This window comes from Myotis nattereri (assembly GCF_964212035.1).
Source record: "Myotis nattereri genome assembly, chromosome: X".
Taxonomy (NCBI): domain Eukaryota; kingdom Metazoa; phylum Chordata; class Mammalia; order Chiroptera; family Vespertilionidae; genus Myotis; species Myotis nattereri.
Window position 1 is genome coordinate 149379504 of NC_138078.1, and position 9142 is coordinate 149388645.

The 9142-nt window shown below is 39.6% G+C and overlaps 1 pseudogene across 1 annotated transcript; it reads left to right on the plus strand.

Moving 5' to 3' along the window:
* Positions 1 to 6317: 6317 nt before the first annotated feature.
* LOC308536104 (POU domain, class 5, transcription factor 1-like) lies at positions 6318 to 7377 on the plus strand (annotated as a pseudogene). The gene has a single exon. The product of its transcript is annotated as a POU domain, class 5, transcription factor 1-like (transcript).
* The last annotated feature ends 1765 nt before the right edge of the window (positions 7378 to 9142 follow it).

Here is a 9142-nt window from a genome sequence, read left to right on the forward strand (position 1 = left end):
GCAGTTGTTTGAAGGCATAGTGGCAAAAGGCACCCAAGCAGCTCTTGTTTGCTTACAACTATCAATTATTTAAGGATTAATTCTCTATTTGCCTTGGGATTAAAGATGATACAGACCTCAGGATGCAATGGACTAAATAAAATGCACAAACACAATGTGAATTTACAATTACATCAAATTTTCACCTTCTTGTTATTGAGTGATTGGTTATGGAAGGGACTAGACTAGAGACACAGGGAAGTTTCTGCCAGCTTAAAGGTAGATGAGAAAATGCTATAAAGCTTTTCCCAGAATATAATGTTCAATATCATCTTACCTTTGTCTTTTGTTTCATAGTAGACTGATCTGAACAATCATCTGTAGCCATGCCATTGGAGCTGCAACCCTATGGCCCTTGGTAGAGTAACCTCTTTGCTATGAAGGTAGTTGAAAATTGCTTTTGAACATCTCCCTGAGGGATTTCTGATTTCAATACAGGGAATGATAAAGATGAAGAGAGTCCTTCCCCCCTATACAATACAAAAGACCAGAAAAATTGGGTGTACATACATTTTCTTGAGAGAACTGAGTAGCAGGATAACCAAGTAGCCTGAAATTAAAGGAGAGGCAGACATTCTGGAGACAGGATATTTACCTGGGGCAGAAGTTCCTTGATGCAGATATAAGGCAAGCTTTTCTCCATGGATCCCACTTGCTGAGAGTGCTGAGAAAGCATCCCTCATGTTGAAGTCCTTGGAGAGAATACCAGCCATTGTACAAATGGCAGGAAACTCTGCCTAGACCTTTCCCCCTATATCCTCTATGGAACAAAAACCTTAATCTACACAAGGAAGGGCATAATAGTCACTGTTGTCATAGAGCATTGTTGAAAACCTGTTGAAACTGGGAGTAGAGACCAGAATAAAAGAAACCTATACCCCTGAGGGAAGAGCAGCAATGGGTACAGGGCCCTGAAATATATATGGGGTAGATACTGGAGCACTAAAAAGGCCACATACCAGAGATCCTGGGACAGAGCATCTGCCTAAAACTGAGGTTTAATCAGAAGAATAGATAGCCCATTCCCATGCTTTCCTACAACCACCTAACAAATGTTAAGTAACAAGTAATAGTGGACTACTGCCAGAAGAGTTGCAAGACTGTGGAGAGAGTCACAGTTAAAAGGAAAACATAGCCCAGCTGGCATGGAGGTCATGGTTCTATTCCTGGTCAGGGCACATTCCTGGGTTGTGGGCTCCATTCCCAGTGTGGGGCATGCAGGAGGTAGCTGATCAATAATTCTCTCTCATCATTAATGTTTCTACCTCTCTCTCCCTTCCTCTCTGAAATCAATAAAAATATATTTTTAAGAAAGGAAAACATAAAGCTGATATGATACTGAAAAAAAATCCCTCTAAAAGCTAGGCTCCAGCCTAAACACCACGTATTGTTAGAGGAATTTCAACTCTGCATTGCACTGAAGGTACACTAAAGTAACAACAAACCTCAAACCCAGCTTAATTTGTGACAAGATTAACTCAGACCTCCATGCTAAAGGCTTAGTGAAAGGAAAGGCATAACCATTTCCAGGCATAAAAACTATTTACTTTGATCTTTACTACACAAAATGAAGCATACAGAAAAGAATAAGAAACACTTTCAAGAGACAAAGAAATCAACATAACTAGATACAGAGATAACACAGATGTTGAATAACATGTAGACATAAGTAATATGCTAAAGGCCCTAGTGGTATAGGTGGACAACATGCATAACCAGGTGGGACATTTCCACAGGGAGATAAAACCTATAAGGACACATCAAATGAAAAGCACAGTAACACGTGAAGAACATCTCTGACTGACTCATTAGCTGACACAGCCAAGGAAAGAAGCAGTGAATTTGAAGCTAGGTCAATAGAAATGATCAAAAGTAAACACAAAGAGAAATGTGTGTGGAAAAAAATAGAAAAGAAAAGAGATAAGAGCATTCAAGACCTATGGAACAACAGCAGGTAGTCTAACATACACACATTGGAATCCCAGAAGGAAAAGATAAAGAGAATGGGGAAGAAGAAATAATAGCTGAAAAATTTCAAGAGTTAATGACAAACACTAAACTACAGATCCAAGAAATTTAGGACAATAATAAAGATAAATACCGAATAAGAAAATCTACCCCCAAACACCCACCTAGATGTAAAGTCATAAAATTGATGAAAACAAAATACAAAAAGAAAATCTTGAGGCATCCAGAGGAAAAAAAGGCGAATCACATGCAGAGGAAGAAGGATAAAAACTACTGTAGACTTCTTGTCAGAAACCATGCAAACCAGAAGACAGTGCATGAGAACTTTAAACTGCAGAAAGAAAAGCAAGTCTTTTAATCCAGAATTTCTAAAGACCACAAAATACCTTCAAAAATGAAGGAGAATTACCACTTTCTGAGACAAGTTGAACAAGTAGAAAAACTAGCAAGATGGTAGATTTTAATCCAACTGTATTAATAATCACATTAAATGAGAATGGTTTAAAAACTCTAAATAAAAGACAGTCATATTGGATTTAAAAAAGCAACACCCAACTATATGCTGCTACAATAAATCCACTTAAAATAGAAAGATATAAATAAAATAAAATAATGAAAAAAAGATGTATGATGTAAACACTATAAAGACGCTGGTAGCTATATCACTATCAGACAAAGTAAATTTCAGAAAAAGTAACATTATCAGAGGTAAAGGGGAACATTACATAATAATTAAGAGGCAGATTCTTTAATAAGACATAGCAATTTTATATTTGCATGCATCTAAAAACAGAGTTTCAAAATATATGGCTGGAATTCAATACTACCAGTATATTGGTAGAACAAGTACCAAGAAAGTCACTAAGACCACAGAGTAACTGAACAATATCAAACAACCTGACTTAATGTCATTTATAGAGAATGCAAACCAATAAGAATCCATATTCGTTTCAAGTACTCATGGAACATTCCCAAAGATAGGCCATATCTTGTGTCAAAAATCAAAGAGCATATTTAATATTAAAGAAATCATACAAAGTATGTCCTATGATGATAATAAAATTAAACTAGAAACCCATCATAGAACGATTTATCAAAAATCCTCTAAGATATCAAAATTAAACATTTATGCTATGAATATTCAAATTTTTATGTGGAATTGCTGGGTCATATGATAACTCTATGTTCAGCATTTTGATAAACTATAAGACTGTTTTCCAAAGACTATTTTTCCTCATTGACTTGTCTTGTCACACTTGTTGAAAGTCAATTGACTATAAATGTGAAGATTTATTTCCAGGCTCTCAGTCGCACCATTTTACACTCTTATCAGCAGTGTATGAGGATTCCAATTTCTTCATATTCTAGTCAACCATAAATATGAGGATTTAGCTCCAGAGTATCAATTTTATTTTATTGACCTATATGTCTATCCTTATGCCACACTGTCTTTTTTTTTTAATATATTTTATTGATTTTTTACAGAGAGGAAGGGAGAGAGATAGAGAGTCAGAAACATCGATGAGAGACAAACATCGATCAGCTGCCTCCTGCACATCTCCCACTGGGGATGTGCCCGCAACCCAGGTACATGCCCTTGACCGGAATCGAACCTGGGACCCTTCAGTCCGCAGGCCGACGCTCTATCCACTGAGCCAAACCGGTTTCGGCAGAAACACACTGTCTTAATTACTATTGTTTTTTAGCATTTTGGAGTCACGAAGTATGACTCTTCAAACTATGTTGTTTTTCATGATTGTTTTAGCTATTCTGTGTTTCTTGAATTTCCATATGGATTTTTGGATCAGTTTGCAAATTTAGGGAATGAAGCCAGCTGAAATTTCCTTGGAAATTATATTAAATCTATGGATAATTTTGGTATTGACATTGTAACAATAGTCTTCTGGTCCATAAACATGGGATGTCTTTCCATTTATTTATATCTTATTTTCTTTCAGCAATGTTTTTTAGTTTTCAAAGTTTTTTTAGTTTTTTCAATGTTTTTAATTTTCTCTTTTGCTAAATTTATTCTTAAGTACTTTATTCTTTTTGATACTATTTTAAATGGAATTTTTCCTAATTTTAGATTATTTATTTCTAGCATATAGAAATACAATTGGTCTTTTGTTTATTAATCTTCTTTCTTAGAAACTTGCAAAACTTATTAGTTCTAATAATTGTAATGGATTCCTTAGAATTTTCTATATATAAGTTCGTTATCTGAGAAAATTGATGGTTTTATGTTTTCCTTTCCAAACTGGATGCCTTTTGTTTCATTTCCTTGCCTCCATTACAGTGTTGAATGGAAGGGGTGTGAACAGACATTATTGTCTTCTTTCTGATCTTAGGGGAAAAACATTGTCTTTTGCAATTAAGTATGATATTAGCTGTGGGTTTGTAATAGATGCTTTTTATCATTTTGAAGAAGTTTCCTTTCATTCCTTGTTTGTTGAGTGTTGTGGCTTTTTGTTTTTATCATCAAAGGTTGTTGGATTTTGTCAAATGATTTTTCTACATCTATTCAAATGATCATATGGTTTTAATCTTTTTTTTCTATTATGTTGTATTAAATTAATCAATGGATCCTGTGGTTTTATTCTTGTGATATCTTTATCTGACTTTAGTATCAGGGTAATAATATTATAATAGAATGAGTTGGGAAGTCCCCTCCTCTTCTATCTTTGAAAAGATTTTGTGAAAAGGTCATATTATTTCTTTAAATATTTGGGCCGTGGGCAAACTATGGCCCGTGGGCCGGAACCGGCCCGTTTGAAATGAATGAAACTAAAAAAAAAAGACCGTACCCTTTTATGTAATGATGTTTACTTTGAATTTATATTAGTTCACACAAACACTCCATCCATGCTTTTGTTCCGGCCCTCCGGTCCAGTTTAAGAACCCATTGTGGCCCTCCAGTCAAAAAGTTTGCCCACCCCTGAGTTAGCCAGTGCTATAGACTAAATCAGGGGTGGGGAACCTTTTTTCTGCCAAGTGCCATTTGGGTATATACTATCATTCACAGGCCATACAAAATTATCCACTTAAAAATTAGCCTGCTATAATAGGTCAGATATTTAATTTACTCACCCCTAATGCCTTGGCATGGCCAGACCAAGTGATTTCACAGGCCAGACGTTCCCCACCCCTGGACTGTTTGTGTCTTCCCAAAAATTATATGAGGAAAATACACAACCACCAGTAGAACATCACGGTAGTAATTTTTAAAGACAAGCTATCTACTAATGAATGCCAAAAGTAGTCAACAACCATTTGAGGAGAAACTGAGTATTTCCATACCTTAAAAGTATCTCTCCCAAGACATTTATTAATTTTATAGTAAAGAAATTCAGCAGGCACCACCTTATTCAACTGATCAAGGTTAACATCACCAGTCAAAAGACATATTGCTGTCATGTATCCTCTGATATGATGTATTGAGAAGAGCACAACATCACTTCTGTGGTCCTCTTGTCAAAAATGCATATCCTTAATACAATCATGACAATACATCATAGAAACTCAAATTGGAAGACATTCTACAAAGTAATTGACCAAAGGGTCAAGGTTATAAAGAACAAGGAAAGAGTGAAGAAATGTCACAGAATGGAGAAGACTTTGGAGAAATTATGACTAAGTAAAATTTGGTGCATTCATTTGTATTCTGGAACAGATAATGTTCGTTAGTGGAAAAACTGGTGAAATAAAAATAAAGTGTATAATTTAGTTAATATTGTGCCAACACCACTATCTTATTTTTGGCAATTGTACTATCCTATATATAAAAGCCTAATATGCTAAGTGTCTGGTTGTCTGGTCAGCCATTCAACCAATCAAAGTGTAATATGCTAATGCTATGCTAAGGCCACTCAACCACTCACTATGATGTGTACTGACCACCAGGGGGTAGATGCTCTCACTGGTAGGTTAGTTTGCTGTTGGGTCCGGCCCATCAGGGACTGAGCAGACTGGCAGGACACACCCTGGAGTCCTTCCACGGTCTCTCCCTGGCCTGATCCTGCACCGACGGGGTCCCTTGGCCTGGCCTGTGCCTTCTTGCAATCTGGGCTGAGAGACCACCCCCAACCAGTTCACAAATTTCATGCGCTGGGCCTCTAGTTGGCATATAAGATGTTAACATTAGTGGAAGCTGGGTGAAGAGCAAGAGGCTTCTTTTTTATTATTTTTGCAATATTTCTCTATATCTAAAATTATTTCTCTATATCTAAATTTAAAATAAAAAGTTACAAATGTCTCTTTAAAAGAGTTCAGTTCCTTCCACCAGGCCCCCGGCTTGGGGTGCCATCCTTCCCATGGCAGGACCCCTGGCTTCCAACTTTGCCTTCTCACCCTCACCAGGTGGTGGAGGCGATGGGCAAGGAGGGCGGGAGCCAGGCTGGGTTGACCCTCCGACCTGGCTGGGCTTCCAGGGCCCTCCGGCGGCTCTGCCATCTATCTGGGGCTTGCACCCAGGGCTTCCCCCCATACCCCCCGCCATATGAGTTCTGCAGGGGGATGGCCTACTGTGGACCTCAGGCTGGAGTGGGGCTGGCACCCCAAGGCAGCCTGGAGGCCCCCTAGCATGAGGACGAGGCAGTAGCCAGGGTGGAGAGGAACTCCGAGGGGGCCTCCCCCGAGCCCTGTGCTGTCCTGCCTGGGGCCCTGAAGCTGGACAAGGAGAAGCTGGAGCTCAACCCCAAGGAGGAGAGCATGAGAGCTCTGCAGAAGGACATGAGCAATTCGCCAAGCTCCTGAAGCAGAGGAGGATCACCCTGGGGTACACCCAGGCCTATGTGGGGCTTACTCTGGGCGTTCTCTTTGGCAAGGTGTTCAGCCAAACGACCATCTGTGCTTTGAGGTTCTGCAGCTCAGTTTGAAGAACATGTGAAGCTCTGGCCCCTGCTGCAGAAGTGGGTGGAGGGAGCTGATAACAAGGAGAACCTGCAGGAGATACGCAAACCAGAGACCCTGCTGCAGGCCCAAAAGAGAAAGCGGACGAGTATGGAGACCCGAGTGAAGGGCAACCTGGAGAGCATATTCCTGCAGTGCCCGAAGCCCGCCCTGCAGCAGATCAGCCACATCGCCCAGCAGCTCGGGCTGGCGAAGGACGTGGTCCGAGTGCGGTTCTGCAGCCGTCGCTAGAAGGGCAAACGATGGAGCAGTGACTATTCTCAACGAGAGGATTTTGAGGCTCCTGGGCCTCCTTTCTCAGGGGGACCAGTATCCTTTCCTGTGGCCCCAGGGCCCCACTTTGGCCCAGGCTATGCGGGCCCTCACTTCACTACACTGTACTCCACGGTCCAGTTCCCTGAGGGTGAGGCCTTTCCCGCTGTGCCCGTCACCACTCTGGGCTCTCCCATGCACTCAAACTGAGCTGCCTGCCTTCCCAGGCCTGGGAGCAAGGGAAAGAACCCGAGATTGTCCCAGGGCTTTGGGATCAAGTTCCTTTCACTACAGAATTAAGAGTACAAATGGTGTGGGGTAAGGATTTTGGGGAGATGGTTGGCAGGAAGGTGAAGTTCAGTGATGCTCTTGATTTTAATCCCCTATCACTGATTTTAATAAAGAAACCCGGGACACAGTAAAAAATAAAAAAAGAGTTCAGATGTGGTAGGGATACAAGCAAAAATAAAATAAAATAAATGACCACAAATTTTGTCTTTGGGGTCAGGGAACAAAGTGAGCTAGAGAGAACAGCTTCTGGAATTCCTGAATGGCTGCCTTCCACACTGGAGGTTACTTTAAGTCAAAGCTACTGAAACAGCAAAGATAAATAAACACTGCACCAGGTAAATGCCCTTGAACAGGTTGGTGCAGTTTGGGACAGGCACAGTTTCTCCTGCCCGGGCCAGAGCTGATCAGCTAAATTATTCATAGAATATATTTTAACTAGAGGCCTGGTACACCAATTCGTGGATGGGTGGGTCCCTTGGCTTGGCCAGCCATCAGGGCAATCGGGGCCAGCCTGGGGGAGGGGCCACAGGAGGTTGGCTGTGGGAGCGCACTGACCACTAGGGGTCAACTCCTGTGTTGAGAATCTACCCCCTGGTGGTCAGTGCACATCATAGCAACTGGTTGTTTGGTTGTTCGGTCGCTTAGGCTTTTATATATATAGATAAGCTACACTAGCAGGATAAAAACACAAACTCTTCGTGTTAATTGAATAAAGCTCGATTAGTGCTTCTTCCAAAGAATCTCAGAGTCTGTGGAAAACTAATGCAAAAAACCAGCAACAAGCACCCATGTGTAGTTTAGCCAAATTGGTGAGAATTAAGTGAACTGTAAACTGTGTGTGTGATGATAAAAGGGAAGCACAAAGAAAAAGGAAGTAAGTCATGTATTTAATTAAAATAAATGTTTAGGTGAAGAGAAAATATTATACATTTATAAAGTGTCTACTGTGTACATGGCACCAAATAATTGTTTAATTTACCAACCACCAAGTTTTGGCATAAATCATCGCATCTGATCCTAACAAAAAGCAGGCAGAGTACACAAGGTATTATCTGGTTTTCACAAGAGAGAAACAGTCTCAAGAGGTAAACAGCTTTACCAAGCTCACAAAATAAATGGTTAGTCTGGGACTCAAGTGCTGGCCTTCCAATTTTCAGCTTCTTTTGAGAATTCCATTTTTAAACTAAAAATAACTTTCCAAAAATAAATAAATAAAAATTACTTTTCATCTGTATCTCTAGATGAAGACTGCGTGAGCATATCAGAGATCTAGATTCATATAAAATTTGAAAATATGTTTTAAATGTTGTACACTGGACATAATCCATAATATGTTTCAAAAGACACATTTTCCCCTTAAATGTTTAAATGCATGTCCTTAAGGATAAATTAAATCTATATGCTCCTGATCAATTTGCATTTATAGTAATTCATTAAAATTCTGCCTTGAAAGTTATTGAATGTTTGAACACATTTTGAGTCTTGTCTCAAGTATCTGTAAAAAGTTCAATTGATGCTTTTAAAATAGATATAAAGTGTTTTGCATAAGTACAGACTTGGTCCATTTATTTTCAGGAGGGTGATCCTTGGGCAAGGACAGCAGATTTAGACTTCATCCTTTTTCCCAACCTTCTAAATCTTAAAGTGGAAGGAAAAATGCCCCCAACAGGAGTTGGGAAATCAT